Below are 15,775 nucleotides of genomic sequence, written 5' to 3' on the forward strand. Positions count from 1 at the left end.
ATGCAAACTAGTGTGGCTACTGCGGAAAACAGTATGGTAGCTCCTCAAAAAATTAAAAATAGAAATATCATATGACTCTGTAATTCCACTACTGGGTACTTACCCAAAGAATATAAAAACATTAATTTGAAAAGGTGTGTGCACCCCTCTGTTGATTGCACTGTTATGTACAGAATCCATGATATGAAAGCAATGTAAATGTCCACATATATAAAACGGAATACTATGCAGCCATAAAAGGGATGAAATCTTGACATTTGTAACAACATGGATTGACCTGGAGGGTATTAAGTTAAGTGAAATGAACCAGACAGAGAAAGACAAGTAAATTATGATGTCAATTTAAAAAAACAAAAAAACAAACTGGTCGTTTTGAGGGTGGGGGAGGTTAAACAGATTTAAGCCAAACTTCAATTATAAAATAAGTCGTGGAGATGAACAGTATAGCATAGGGATTACAGTCAATAGTACTGTAGTAATAATAAATGTCGACAGATGGTGACTATACTCATAGTAAACACTGGGCAATGTACAGAAGTGTTGAATCAATTTGTACACCTGAAACTAATAAAACATTGTATGTTAATTATACTTCAATAAAAGAAAAAGATTTGAGCAGTCCAGTTTACGAGGAAAAAGGCATCCTTAACATTTACATCTTAATTTGACCATTTTTTAATGTTTAAACAGAATTTTAATTTTGGGATTTGGGGGGATAATACAATAAATTTTAAAAAAATGAACAAGTTCTATAAAATTAGACCTATGGAAAAAAGTTTTACCTTCAACTTATAAACAATCAGCTTGTAACCACATTCCACAAACTATCTGGATCAAGAACTGAAAAATGTAGAGAAAAACAAATATTGTATGATTTTACTTATATGTAGAATCTAAAACACAAAACAAAAAATAAACAAAAAATACAAACAGATCCATACAGAGACCATCTGATGGATGCCAGGGGCAGGGAAGTGGGGAGATGGGCAAACGAGGGAAGAGCAGGAGATGCAGAATTCCGGTTATAGAATGACTAAGTCATGGTGATAAAAGGTACAGCATAGGGAACATAGTCAATGGTATTAAATGTTGTTGTATGGTGACAGATGGTGCTGTGAGCACCACATGAAGTACAGACTTATTGAATCATTATGTTGTATATGTGACACTAATGTAACGGTGCAAGCCAACTGAACTTTAATCAAAAAAAGATGAAAGAAATTTAAAAAAAAAGATGAAAGAATGCATGTTCTTATTTACAACACACTGAATTATACAAAATCAAGTAAGCAAATACATCAATGAGTTATGTGTTAATACAATTCAATCCAGTGAAAGTATAGAAATGTCTACTAAGTATTATGCTCTATCATAGATACTGGTTGACCTAATGAAATTTAAGATGCAATACATGTTAGTTAAGATAAGACTTTAGAGGTACCTGGGTGGCTCAGTTGGTTAAGCATTGACCTTCGGCTCAGGTCATGATCCCAGGTTCCTGGGATCCAGCCCCAAGTGGGAGTCCCTACTCAGTAGGGAGCCTGCATCTCCATCTTCCTCTGCCCCTCCCCCTGCTCACTCTCTCTCTCGAATAAATAAAATCTTAAGAAAAAAAAAATCACAGACTGGTCAAATCCTGAATCTGATTCCCAGGTCCACCTCTTAAAGCTAGCTACATCTTTTGTAGCAAATTAATTCACTTAGCTTCTGCAATACGGAAATAGTGTTAATCTGTATAAGATTTGAGTGAGATCATATATACAAAACGTTTAACTGCTTAGCATATAGTATATGTTTAAAAATTGATAGCCATTATTAAAAGTCATACAGTCCTTGACCTGGAGAAGTTCACAGCCCGTGAACAAGAAGAGCAACTGAAAGATACCTGTATCATACCAGACCAAGTATCAACACTCTTAATATAAAAGGGTTATTAAAAAATCAGTTTAAGGTGAGGATCTGCCACCGCATCCGCAGTTGGTTTACTGGGCCCCTTAGTGCCCCTGCCGAGCAAAGACTCCCACTGCCGTCATGTCCCGCTACCTGCGCCCCCCCCCAACATGTCTCTGTTCATAAGGAATGTGGCCGACGACACCAGGTCTGAAGATTTCCGACAAGAATTTGGTCGTTATGGTCCTATAGTTGATGTGTATGTTCCACTTGATTTCTACATGCGCCGTCCAAGAGGATTTGCTTATGTTCAATTTGAGGATGTCCATGATGCCGAAGACGCTTTACATAATTTGGACAGAAAATGGATCTGCAGATGCCAAATTGAAATACAGTTTGCACAAGGGGATCGGAAGACTCCAAATCAAATGAAAGCCAAGGAAGGGAGGAATGTGTACAGCTCTTCATGCTATGATGATTATGACAGATACAGACATTCTAGAAGCCGGAGTTATGAAAGAAGATCAAGAAGCCAGTCCTTTGATTACAACTATAGAAGACATTATAGTCCTAGAAACCGCAGACCGGCTGGAAGACCACGGCGTAACAGAAGCCATTCCGACAATGATAGATTCAAACACCGAAATCGATCTTTTTCAAGATCTAAATCCAATTCAAGATCACGGTCCAAGATCCAGCCCAAGAAAGAAATGAAGGCTAAATAACGTTCTAGGTCTGCATCTCACACCAAAACTAGAGGCACCTCTAAAACAGATTCCAAAACACATTATAAGTCTGGCTCAAGATATGAAAAGGAATCAAGGAAAAAAGAACCACCTAGATTCAAATCTCAGTCAAGATCACAATCTAGGTCTAGGTCAAAACCTAGATCAAGGTCTCGGACTAGTCCTAAGTCCAGTGGGGACTGATAGTATAAACCTTGATATTTTTAGGCATGTATCATTCATTTACTCATAGTTTGGTTTACTTAAATTATCAGGAATACAATGTTGCAATGATGCTTAAAAAACACTTGTCAGTTTTCCCTGTACCAGGCAAATGGTTATAATTAAAATGATACACTGTTGAGAAGCCACTCTTAAGAGTCCAGTTTGTTTAATGTTACAGACAGCTACCAATTTGTGGTGTCTCTGTATATTTTTGTAAAGATTCTCATTTTTTATGCTTGAAGTATTGGTGAAAAGATGTTGGTTGACCATAATTTGCAACATTGTCTTATTAAAAATAAACTTTCATATCCATATTTGGTAGAACTGTTAACCTAGAAATGTAGCTTGCTAATAAGATAGAATGATACAACAGTGAAGTTGTAGCCACAGTACAACAATGACATTTGGGTTCAGGGTGGACCTTTTTGTCTTGTTAAGATGTCTAGGCCCATGATTATAGTTAATTTATGACAGAGCGTGGAATAGTTCTTTTGTTAACCCCACCGTCTTGGGGAATGATGCCAACTGGGTTAAGTAGCATTTGGGGAAGATTGAGTTTTTGACTGAAACATGGAGCCTTCACTGCTTTTTTCTGGTTTCTGTGAAGATTTAAAACATATAAACATCAGAAGAACTCACCTTAAAATTTAAGCAGGTCAATAATGGCAGAAATAATTTTAAGGGAAAAAAATGCTCTCAAGTAGTTCCTCTCAACTTTAAGGAGCATTGCTGGTGATACTGCTTAGTTTTCTTACTGCTGTTAAAAAGCAGCAAGTAAATTGTTTCAGAGTAGATTTTGTTTATGCATATGCATAGTGTAAACTGAATTTTGATGCTTATAGCACTTGGTCTGTGCATTTGTATCAAAATTTGCCTCCCACTTTATGAAGGAGACTTGTTCTTCACACATCAGCTTATTTCATGTGAGGCAAGTTGAAAGAGAACACTCCCATTCTAGGTGATCCTGTGGTGCCATGAAATTTAAAATATTCTGGAAAAAGAATGAAAGAGTCCCATCTCTGAGTTTGATTGATTATCAATGTAGAACCTGGCAGTACTCAACTAAAAAAGAAAACAAGACCCTAACCGTTTATAATTTCTAGCGTTTCTTTGAGAGATCGTTGGGGGGAGGGCAATAAAAGGGACTTGTCCAATCTCATTTCAGAATAAAAGCTAGCATCTTTAAAAATTTTAGATTGCGGGCGCCTGGGTGGCTCAGTGGGTTAAGACACTGCCTTCGGCTCAGGTCATGATCTCAGGGTCCTGGGATCGAGTCCCGCATCGGGTTCTCTGCTCAGCAGGGAGCCTGCTTCCCTCTCTCTCTCTGCCTGCCTCTCCATCTACTTGTGATTTCTCTCTGTAAATAAATAAATAAATAAATAAATAAATAAATAAATAAATAAATAAAATTTTAGATTGCTTGCTTGCAGGTATAAGTAAGAAATATTGTGGGGAAACGATTCCTTTTAGAGGATTACTTTTTTCCAATTTTGGTTTTAGTAATATAGGCCTTGCCTGTAAAGAACAAAAAAAAATGGTTTTTAAATACTGTTTGTGGAATGTGTTTAAAGGACTGATTCTAGAACCTTTGTATATTTGATAGTATTTCTAACTTTCATTTCTTTACTGTTTGCAGTTAATGTTCATGTTCTGCTATGCAATCATTTATAAGCACGTTTCTTTAATTTTTTAGATTTTCCTGGATGTATAGTTTAAACAACAAATAGTCTATTTAAAACTGTAGCAGTAGTTTGCAGTTCTAGCAAAGAGGAAAGTTGTGGGGTTAAACTTTGTATTTTCTTTCTTATAGAAGCTTCTAAAAAGGTATTTTTATATGTTCTTTTTAACAAATATTGTGTACAACCTTTAAAACATCCACGTTTGGATCAAAACAAGACCCAGCTTATTTTCTGCTTGCTGTAAATTAAGCAAACATGCTATAATAAAAACAAAATGAAGGAAAAAAAAATCAGTTTTAAAAAAAGTACACAGGACTTTAAAAAGGGAAGGGATGAAAAGGTAACTCCCCAAAGAAAAAAAATACACGTGATCAAATGAAAAATATTCAACCTCCTAAGTTTAGACACTACTCATCTAATTGCAAGACCTAAGAGTAAGAGAGAGAGAAGAAAGGAACAAAGCCTCAAGAATTAAAGGATGGTGAGAAAAATGAGGTAGACTGGATGGGTGGTCCACTTTCACCAGAGCATCTTTTCCTTCAAAGCTGAGGTAGCTCAGTTCCATAGCTTGGCTTCTCTTATAACACTCACATTATTAGTCACTGCTTCTCACATTATTCGTGACTGCTCGAATTTAGAACCTCACTGAAGAGGTGAGCATTCTCTAGGTCATATAGGACCATGATACATGCCCTTAATCCATTCCAGAATAATCCAGAGTGGTTCTGTTCTGATTTGGCTCCAATGACTTTGTCTAGCAAGTTTCAATGGTCCCTGGTTAGTGTGGCTTTACCCATTTTTACAACAATTTTTATTTCCTTTTTTGTATTTTTCCACATTACCTATAATAATGTGTATTACTTTTCCAATGAGAAAATCATAATTTTTGTAATCATAATCATTTTTATTTCATATGTAAAAATAAATGGTCAGAGAGCAATCTTTTCACTTCATGATGTGCACAAATCAGTGAAAAGCACACTAGCCTAATTAATACTTCAACTATGTGTCAGGTCTATGTTGGGAATCTCTGACACAAAGATGAGTATCCAGTACACAAGGTCACAGCTCTCATCTTGATAGTAATGAAGTATTTGATCTTAGCCTCTTAAAGACTTAATAAATCAATAAATATGGGTATGCAGTAGACAATTTTTTTTTTTTTTTGACAGACAGAGATCACAAGTAGGCAGAGGCAGGCAGAGAGAGAGGAGGAGAAGCAGTCTCCCTGCTGAGCAAAGAGCCCGATGTGGGGCTCAATCCCAGGACCCTGGGATCATGACCTGAGCTGAAGGCAGAGGCTTCAACCCACTGAGCCACCCAGGCGCTCAAGCACTAGACAACTTCTAAGGTGACTTCCAATTCTAAAAGTGAAGAATTCTAAATATAACTGTTTGAAAATCCATAAAGCAGATAGTTCTGTCCACTTAAAAGTACCTATCTTTCAAGACGCCAATTACTATAATGTACTCCCATTTAGTCCCAATTCATGTGTATAAACAGATTTTCTCATTCAAGTTATATATAAGTATCTATCCATTATCTATGAACAATTTATATGATTCAACATAGTCATTCCCTCTTTAATCATACCAGAATCAAACTATTTAGACAATATTTTATTCTCTATCCCCATGTATTCAAGGACAGAAGTCAATGATGCATTACACAACTACCATTATTTTATAAAATAAAGGGGGAAAAAATCAGTCTTTCGAAACTTTTGAGTTTTTGGAATAGGTTAGGAATCACAAATTTCTAGAACAGCAAGCAATTATATACCTATAACATGGCAAAGAGCCAAAAATCATACCCAGAACACTATAGGTATTAATTTACTAATCAAAGAGAAAATGCCAGTTTTTTCTTTTCTTTTTTTTTTTCTTTTTGCACATATACATAATACCATGATGAGAGGAAATGAAATAGAGGAAGGAAGACATAAGACAGGGAAAAAAAAACTAAAGAAGACAAAAATAAGCAGCAAAAAACAAAAGCAAAAGCAAAAACAACCCGAAAAAACCATCAACACACACAAAATAGCCTTAGGATCCCAAAAGCAATAATCTGTTTTACAGGGAAGAAATGTATCCCAGTAACCAATAATGATGCAGAAACCTAAACCCTAAGCCTTCCTGTGGTAGGAGAAAGGAGAAGACAGGAAGCTAAGCAAACTCCTGTCCTTAAAACATTAAAAAATAAAAGTGAAAAGGACATGTAGGTGACTCAGCTGGATAAGCATCTGCCCTCCACTCAGGTCATGATCCCTGGACCCTGGGATCTGGGACTGAGCCCGGCACCAGGCTCCCTGCTCATCTGGGAGCCTGCTTCTCCATCTCCCTCTGCCACTTCCCCCTGCTCTTGCTCTCTCTCTCTCTCTCTCTCAAATAAATAAATAAAATCTTAAAAAATAAATAAATAATAAGGAAAGGAAGAGAACTCCTGAAATATTTAGAAAATATAAAACAAGGTAGGAAAAGGACATTCTACTCTACCTGCTCCAAAGACATGCGGCAAGGTACCATGTTGAGGCATATCAAACACACTACCTTTCAAGTCTATTTCCTCATGGAGCAGAACTATAACAGAAAAAAAAGGTACAGACCAAACACCAGGAACTGGAAAACTACCTCTGTAACATTATGGGAACAGGAAGCACAAAGCTAATAGGGGTGTGTTCTTGGGTGTGAAGTCCAATCCTCCTGTGTGAAAAGCAAAGGTCAGAAGAATAACAAGCATTTATTAATCTTGAGAAGAATAGGAAAAAAATAATAGACTTCTCAACATGATTTGAAAAGAGCAAGCATGAAGATATTAAGAGATCAATCTAATCTTAGATTGACCTAAGACACTTACTGACATTCTCTGCACTGAAATCAGAATACCTGGACTATTCTGTATATGCGCTTCTCAATGGAAAGATCTCTATGTGGGATACCTGCACTGATTCATTGAAAATTTCTGGAAAAAACACAACTAAAAAGACTTCTAAGCAAGCAGTCTGGTCAGTGTGATAGATCTGGAATTTAAATCTTGAGATCATGAACCAACAGACAGTCTGTCTGATCGAAGGTCTACATGCCTTACAAAAAAACTAAAAGGTTTATTTTATTTTCTGACTAGTGTTATAATGCTAAAGCACAGCCTATTCTGGCAATGTTTGCCCACTTTTATGGGTGGCGGATGTACATGAATCAAGTACCCTGACATCTGAGCACATAAAGGTCAAGTTGGTTATTATAGTTCATGTTTAATAAATAAAATAAACCATCAGAAAAGTAGGTTTTATCATTACTCTAAATACCTTAAATGGTGTCTTTTTTTAAAGATGCATACCCAGTGAACAGGGAGGTAGATAAAGTTGTTCTTACTAGCTCTATGACTAGACAATGCACCTTTAGAGAAAAAAAATCACTTATCTGGTTTCCACAGTATTAATCGTCCACTGATGAACTGTCTGTATGCTTAAGTCTAAACTCTTTTCAAAACGTGCTAGTACTGGAGAAATGGGAACCCTCTTACACTGGTGGTGGGAGTGTAAGCTGGTACGGCCACTCTGGAAAACAGTCTGGAGGTTCTTCAAAAAGTTGAAAATAGAGCTACCTTATGACCTAGCAATTACACTACTAGGTATTTACCCCAAAGATACAATTGCAGAGATCCAAAGGGGCACCTGCATTCCCAATGTTTATAGCAGCAATGTCCACAACAGCCAAACTATGGAGAGAGCCCAGATGTCCATCAACAGATGAATGGATAAAGAAAAGGTGGCATTTATATACAACAGAATACTACTCAGCCATTAAAAAGAATGAAATCTTGCCATCTGCAATGAAGCAGATTGAACTAGAGAGTATTATGCTAAATGAAGTCTGTCAATCAGAGAAAGACAGTTATAGGATTTCACTCATATGTAGAATTTAAGAAAAAAACCGAAGCATAGGGGAAGGGAGGGAAAAATTAAACAAGATAAAAATCAGAGAGGGAGACAAACCATATGGGACTCTTAATCATAGGAAACAGAGCTGCTGGAGGGGTGGGGGTAAGGGAATAGGAAACTAGGTGACGTAATAGCATTGGGTATTATGTAAAACTGATGGATCATGAACTCTACCTCTGCAACTAGTAATACACTTTATGTTAACTGATTAAAAAAAAAAAAGTAAAAAACAAAACCAAAACCAAAACAATGCTAATTCCATGGGGAATGCTAGATCTTTAAATGCATTTAATTGAAGTCTATACAGCGTAGAAAATGCTAATAAAATCTTTCTTTTATAAAAAATGTAGTGGCCTATCACAAAGCTTCAAATTCTGCCATTAATATTTTGATCTTGCTATTTTTCTAGATTTCTTATGAATCTACATGGGAAATGTTCTGATTTTTTTTTTTTAATTATAAAATTAAAACAGGGGCACCTGGGTGGCTCAGTCCGTTAAGCGTCTGCCTTCAGCTCAGTTCATGATCCCAGAATCCTGGGATTGAGCCCCACATCAGGCTCCCTGCTCAGCAGGGGGTCTTTCTCCCTCTCCCTCTGCTCCTCCCTTATCCTCCCACCCCCTACCCATGTTCTCTGTCAAATAAGTAAAATCTTGGGCGCCTGGTGGCTCAGTTGGTTAAGCAACTGCCTTTGGCTCAGGTCATGATACTGGAGTCCCCAGATCGAGTTGCACATCTGGTTCCCTGCTCAAAACCGTGTCTGCTTCTCCCTCTGACCCTGTACCCTCTCATGTGCTCTCTCTCTTGTTCTCATGGGCTCACTCTCAAGTAAATAAATAAAATCTTTAAAAAAAAAATAAGTAAAATCTTAAAATTAAAAAAAAAATCCCTTTGGAGGGGGGAAAACATGTTAATACCTATATACATATTTTTTTTACAGTCTACAAAGAAACTATGTTAAGTACAAGGTAAGAAGTTAGTTCCTATGGTCCACCGCTGTACAGAAGTTACACAAAATTTTCAAATGGTGGTGACAAGTCAAGGAAGCTTATAGCATCTGTGAAGATCACAATGTTCTAGAGGCAAGGAAATCACCTGAGAGAAGACTTTGACTTATAAATTGATTTTAAGAAGCTCTGTCAAGTTATATTGTACAGAAAGCCCTACATGTGTTTTGTTCAATCTTTAAAAAAAAAGAGAAAAGATCAAATAAGCAAAACACATTTTTTTTTCCTTTTTTTTTAAGGAGGTAAATTTCTGGGCCATAGGTATGACTGGTATATTTGGACCTTTGTTCCACATCATCTTTATCTGTAGCTATACCAGCCAGTGATATACACAATGATAATTTGAGCTTGGGGTCTGCCCCAGAAAGTACTGTAAGACACAACTTATGTGCAGACAGTCCCTAAGATTACTGCCAATAACCTGAGAGGCAGTGGGTAGTGGGAAGAGTGAAACAGAGGACAGAAAGCCAAAATACGAGTGTGCTGTCAAGCCAGTCACTGTGGTCAATGATGACTCTTCGAAAAGTTATACAGAAAGCTGAGAATCATGGCCTAAAAAGAGAGAATCTCAAAACACTGATTCACTGGCTTCTGTTTCCAACTGGTCAAGTTGTCCTAAAAAGATTATTAATTCTCACATTTCCAGATCTGCATACATACCAGAGGCATACATACATCCCTAGTCCTGGCATTAGAAAAACTCTGGGACAAAGGAAAAAATGAGCAGTGGTTGAGCTGAGGTGAGGTGTTTTGTCAAGAAACACCACTCTGAGGCTGAATGAAATACGACTAGGTAAAAAGTTAATGCAAAGGAAGTGAAGTGGGGAGTGAGAATTACCTGATTCCTAGCTACTTGCCAACAAGGGAAACATACAGTCAATTCTCTAAAAGGAAAAAAAAATCTTTAGAAGTTTTTTCTCATGAAATCAAGTTATTTAAGGCCTTAATGGTAACAAAAGGGCTTGAGGTACACAAAATATTATGTCTATAGAAAGGTCTGCTCATTTTACGTTGTTATATTATTGAGCCTGAATGCTCATTACATAATCTAAATACAAGTCAATTATCAGGCATGTAATTTGCAAATATTGTTTCTTAGTCTGCAGCTTGTCTTTCCATTCTCTTAACTGCTTTTCAAGAATAGAAATTTTTAATTTTGGGGGCGCCTGGGTGGCTCAATTGTTAAGCATCTGCCTTCGGCTCAGGTCTTGATACTAGGGTCCTAGAATCTAGCCCTGACGCAGTCTCCCTGCTGAGCAGGGAGCCTGCTTCTCCCTCTCCCACTCCCCCGCTTAGGTTCCCTCTCTCCCTGTCTCTCTCTCTCTGTCAAATAAATAAATAAAATCTTTAATTTTTTTTTACTTGATTAAGTCCAATTTATCAGTTTGTTCTTATATGGATCTTGCTTGGGGTGTTATACTAAGAAATCCCAAAGTCCCAACACTTTCATTTTTTTCCCCCCAGAAGTTTCATTTGTCTTACATTTTACATTAAGTTTATAATCCATTTGGAGTTAATTTCTGTATATGGGCTAAAGTTCATCTTTTTTTGTATTCTGCAAACTGTTTCAGCACAACTTAACGAAAAGACTGTCATTACTTCACTGAATGATCTTTGCACCTTTATATATATATATACAACTATTTTCAGCAAACAATTTGTATGGGTATACATATGATCCCCAACTTAAAATGGCCCAACTTAATGGTTTTTGACTTTACATTGGGGTGAAAAATGATATGCATTCATTCAATTCAGTACTTCAAATTTTGAATTTTGATCTCTCCAGGCTAGTATTATGCATTATGATATTCTGGTAATGCTGGGCAGTGAACCATGCAATCACAAGGGTAAACAACCAATACACTTACAAACCATTCTGTGCCCATACAACCGTTCTGCTTTTTGTTTTCAATACAGTATTCAATAAATTACATGAGATATTCAACACATTATTATAAAATAGGCTTTGTGTTAGAGGACCTTGCCCAACTGCTGCCTCATGTAAGCGTTCTGAGCATGTTTAAGGTAGGCTAGGCTAAGCTGTAATGTTTGGTAGGTTACATGTATTAACTGCATTTCCAACTTAGAGTATTTGTAACTTATCATGGGTTTATCATCTTTAGGACTGGGTAACCCCATCTTAAGTCAAGGAGTATTTCTACCATAACGCCAAACTGTCTTAATAAGGGTAGATCTGTATCTTGAAATCAGGTCATATTAGTTCTCCCACTTCATTCTTTTTCAGTTTCTTATTCTAGGTCCTTTACACCTCCCATATGTATTTTAGAATTATACTGCCAATTTCTAAAATCAGTCTGAGGGGATTCTGACTGGGACTTCATTCTTTTTCAGTTTCTTATTCTAGGTCCTTTACACCTCCCATATGTATTTTAGAATTATACTGCCAATTTCTAAAATCAGTCTGAGGGGATTCTGACTGGGACTGCACTGGATCTATAGATCTATTTGAAGAGAACTAAAATCTGAACAATACTGAAAAGTCTAATGCATTAATGTGGCCTATCTCTCCATCTAATTAAGCCTTTAGGCAAAAAATTTGCAGATATTTCATCAAAAAGGATGTATGGATGACAAGCACATAAAAATATGCCCATATCATTGGTCATTAAGGAATGCAATTAAAAGCACAATGAATTACCACTACACTACTATTAGGATGGCTAAAACGAGAAAGACGGGCACCTGGGTGGCTCAGTCAGTGAAGTATCCAACTCTTGTCTCTGCTCAAGTCTTGATCTCGGAGTCATGAGTTTGGGCCCTGTGGTGGGCTCCATATTGGGTGTGAAGAAGGAAAAGAAAAGCAGAAGAAAGAGAAGAAAGACTGGCCATACCAAGTATGAGCAAGGATGAAGGACACAGAGAAAAAGGATCTCAGACACTACTGTTTGGAATGTAAAAATGTAACAACCACTTTCATAAGCAACTGTTTTTAATGTGAACATTTTCTTAAAAAATTAAACATACACCTCTTAAATGATTCAGCATTCCACTCGTAAGTATTTGCTGAAGAGAAATGAAAGCATATGCTCATATAATGACATCACATAATGTTCACAGCAGCTCTATTTTTAACAGCCAAATCTTGAAAGCAATTCATATGTCCATCAACAACTAAATGGACAATATGCAGTAAATCCATACAATGGAGTACCATTCAGCATAAAAAGAATGAACTGTTATTATATGCCAAAATGAATGAATCTCTATGCTGGGGAAAGAAATGTGACAGAGAATACATAGAATTATATAAAATTCTAGAAAGTAGATGAGTAGTTGCCTGGGGACCAAGGGGAAGGCCAAGAGGGCCAGAGATTATAAAGGGGAATGGGGAAACTTGGGACTAATGGAAATGTTTATTGTCTTGATTGTGGGGTTGATTTCACAGGTGTAAACACTGGTCAAAACTCAAATTGTACACTTGAAATATGTTCAGTTTATTACATATCAATTATACATTAATAAAGTTATTAAAAAATTTGATTTCTGGGTAGTAATGGGATCTACATTAGTGCTACCCTTTTTGCAGTAGAATAATCAGTAATTAGGAGCTAAAAAATTAAAAAGTAGCAATAGTTCTAACACCGAGGACAAAGGCAGAAAAGTAACGGTTCATAAACCCACCACTTAGAGAATGAAATTTTATCACTTTTATATATATAGATGCCTAAGATGTGTATATACTGAAGAAGGAAGGAAAAAGAAAAAGGATATATATGAGAACTCAGATGTTAGCTATTCCCCCATAACTGTTATTAAATTATGTTAAACTAGGAAAGCACTTAAGCAGAAAAGTGTGAACACTGCCAATCTCAAAATGTAACGCTTATTATCTTTAGAAGCATTTTGTTACTTTTATAATACCTGAAGTGATATAATAATGTCAGTCACTTAACCAGATCTTAGAGTATAATATCTTCATCTTAAGTACTATTATTTCCAGTATTTTAATAATTTTCTCACAGTCCTGGAATGTGATCTTTTGTGCTCTGATGACACTTAAATTAATAGCATAATTTTCTGGTACTTGCAACAGTTGCTTTCCCTTCTGATTTTTTTTATACTTTCCTCCTATAATATGTGCAGATAAATCCTCTAATAATCATTTTTGTCTTTATCTCTGGGGGATTCAAAAAGCTTCAATAGAATAAGGAAATATCAAGAGATTAAACTTTTTAAGAAATTTAATTTTAATATTAATTGCAATATTTCTAATCAGATATCTTTAAAGAGAGAGCAAATCACTTAATATTCTGTTCATTTGATCTTATTTGCAAGCTTCATTGGTGTTCTCCACACTTTCTCTAAGTAGCTCTATAACTACATCTATTTAATCAAATGCTATTCTCTGTCAAACAATCCACATGGAACATATCAACCCTTCCTATACTTACGTTTATTTTTACTATAACTGACCAATACTGAGGATTATTTAAAAGATCTGCTACTATTTTTAGGACATGTGAACAAGTATCTATCCATAAAGTCAAATGAAACAGACTCACTTCATACGTTCCTATGCAGCCACTACAGAATGATTATAGCAACTACCTTAAAGAAAGAAACATCTGCCAAGTTGCATGCGGAAGATTAGGAGACACTCTCATAGTGTGGTCCTTAGCTATCCTATATTACAGACCATTAAGAAAAAAAATCAACAGCAAGCCAATGAGGAGAGGATTCTGAGTAGATGGCTAAGCAGAAAGCACCAGGAAACGGTCTCCCCACCTAGACACTGACACTGATAGACCTGGATATATTTTGGGACTCTGGAGTCTACTGAAGGCTTGCAAATTCTATCAATTTCAGCTCTGAGCTTGACAGAGGCCACCCATCAACCAACCCCATATTCAGCAGCCCTGAATATGGGGCTTCAGAGAGTCTTAGGTACTCAGAAGCAATGTACACACAGCTTACTGGAGCTAGAGTAGGCAAAGGGATCAGTCTTCCACATACAAGGATCTGTGCTCTGCTCCAATGCCCCATGACTGCAAGCCTCTCCTCCTCCTGGAGAAGTAACTTCCCGAATATTCCAAGAGCCAGTTCCCTCCCCCTCCACTTCATTTTTCTTTTTTTCCCCTTTTGGGAATCAGACATTAAGGATACAAACACACCAAAGTAACTGCGCAAAGAAACATGGAAGTCACTGTGCAAGCCCAGGGAAGATGAAGGCTCAAAAATGATCAGCAGACTTTAAACTTATACCATAGGCTTATCCTTAGCACAGAGACAGCCTATAACAATCAAAAATTAGGAATAAAATTTTAAAAATGAGAGATTTTAATCTTTCTTCTCTAGGGAAAAAGGAAAATCCAATTTCTAGAGTTACCTTGCTATTAAAGTATCCAGTTTTTAAAAACAACAAAATTACAAGGCATAAAAGAACAGGAAAGTGAGGCCTTGATCCAAAGGAAAAAAAATATTAACAGCAGCTTCCTCACCTCTTCTTTGCCTTCATAAAATTGAAGAGTTAAGGCTTTGCTCTGGATTGGGCTTAGGCTTAAGAGAACACTGCAGCTGATTCCAGACCACTAAAACCTTCTCTGCATCAGCAATAAGACAGTTTTCTTTTCTTATCATTTGTTTGTTCACTGGAGTAGCACTTTCAATTTCCTTCGAGAACTTTTCCTTAGCATTCACAACCTGGCTAAGTGTTGGGCTCAAGAGGTCTAGCTTTTGGTCTATCCTGGTTTTTGCCAGGTGTTCCTCACTAAATTTAATCATTTCTAGCTTTCGATTTAAAGTGAGAGACAGGTGATTCTTCCTCTCAGAGGCCATTTAGGCTTATCAACTGGCCTAATTTCAAAATTTGTGTCTTGGGACCAGGACAGCCAAAGAAGAGGGAGAGATAGGGGGAATGTGCAGTATGTGCAGCAGTCAGAACACATTAAGTTCGCCATCTTATAAGACTGCAATTCATACTGACTCAAAACAATTACAACAGTCACATCAAAGATCATGTCACAGATCATAATCAATAATAATGAAAAAGCTTAAAATACTACAAGAATTACTACAATGTGAGACACAAAGTGAGCAAATGCTATTGGAAAATGGCACCAACAGACTTCAAGACAGACTGCCACAAACCTTCAATTTGTTAAAATACCCATTATCTGTGAAGCACAACACAGCAAAGTACAGTAACACGAGGTATGCCTGTACACCAGACCCTGCCTAAACTCTAGCAAAATGTCCAGTCTTATCGCTAACTATGACCATAGAGTACCAAATGCTGTGTAATTCATGCCTTACATCCTATAATTTCATGTATTTGTTCTTTGGCTA

At 36.7% G+C, this 15,775-nt stretch overlaps 1 protein-coding gene and 1 pseudogene across 3 annotated transcripts in view; one reads left to right on the top strand and one right to left on the bottom strand.

Moving 5' to 3' along the window:
- The window catches only part of FANCL (FA complementation group L), a 91,289-nt gene that overhangs the window by 21,360 nt on the left and 54,154 nt on the right, over positions 1-15,775 (bottom strand). The window lies entirely within an intron of this gene.
- LOC122915834 lies at positions 2,032-2,819 on the top strand (annotated as a pseudogene).

This window comes from Neovison vison, chromosome 8 (assembly GCF_020171115.1).
Source record: "Neovison vison isolate M4711 chromosome 8, ASM_NN_V1, whole genome shotgun sequence".
Taxonomy (NCBI): domain Eukaryota; kingdom Metazoa; phylum Chordata; class Mammalia; order Carnivora; family Mustelidae; genus Neogale; species Neogale vison.